At 30.3% G+C, this 290-nt stretch overlaps 1 protein-coding gene across 1 annotated transcript in view; it reads left to right on the top strand.

The window, feature by feature from the left end:
• The window catches only part of LOC119594342, a 65880-nt gene that overhangs the window by 44437 nt on the left and 21153 nt on the right, over window positions 1-290 (top strand). The gene's annotated exons all lie outside the window — the stretch shown is intronic.

The following is a 290-nucleotide window of genomic DNA, read 5'->3' on the forward strand; positions in this document are numbered from 1 at the left end:
GTATGTATGTGTGCATACATGTGTGCATTTCTGTTGAGATTATAATTGCATTTATTTCTTCGACATTTCATCTCTTTTTCCTCCTTTTTTCAACATGTTTTTCCATTCATATTTGAAGAAGATAAAAAAAAAAAACTTTTAGATTAGTGATTTAAAAAGCGATAAAGATTAAACACTTGCTATTTTCTTTTCATTAACTCAGGACAGCTGAGCGAGAACCGTTGCTCTGGTGCTAAGAATGATAAAACTGTTATCAAGATTTCTCACAAAAAAGAGAAAAAAGTGATGAG

Source organism: Penaeus monodon, chromosome 33, assembly GCF_015228065.2.
Source record: "Penaeus monodon isolate SGIC_2016 chromosome 33, NSTDA_Pmon_1, whole genome shotgun sequence".
Lineage (NCBI taxonomy): Eukaryota > Metazoa > Arthropoda > Malacostraca > Decapoda > Penaeidae > Penaeus > Penaeus monodon.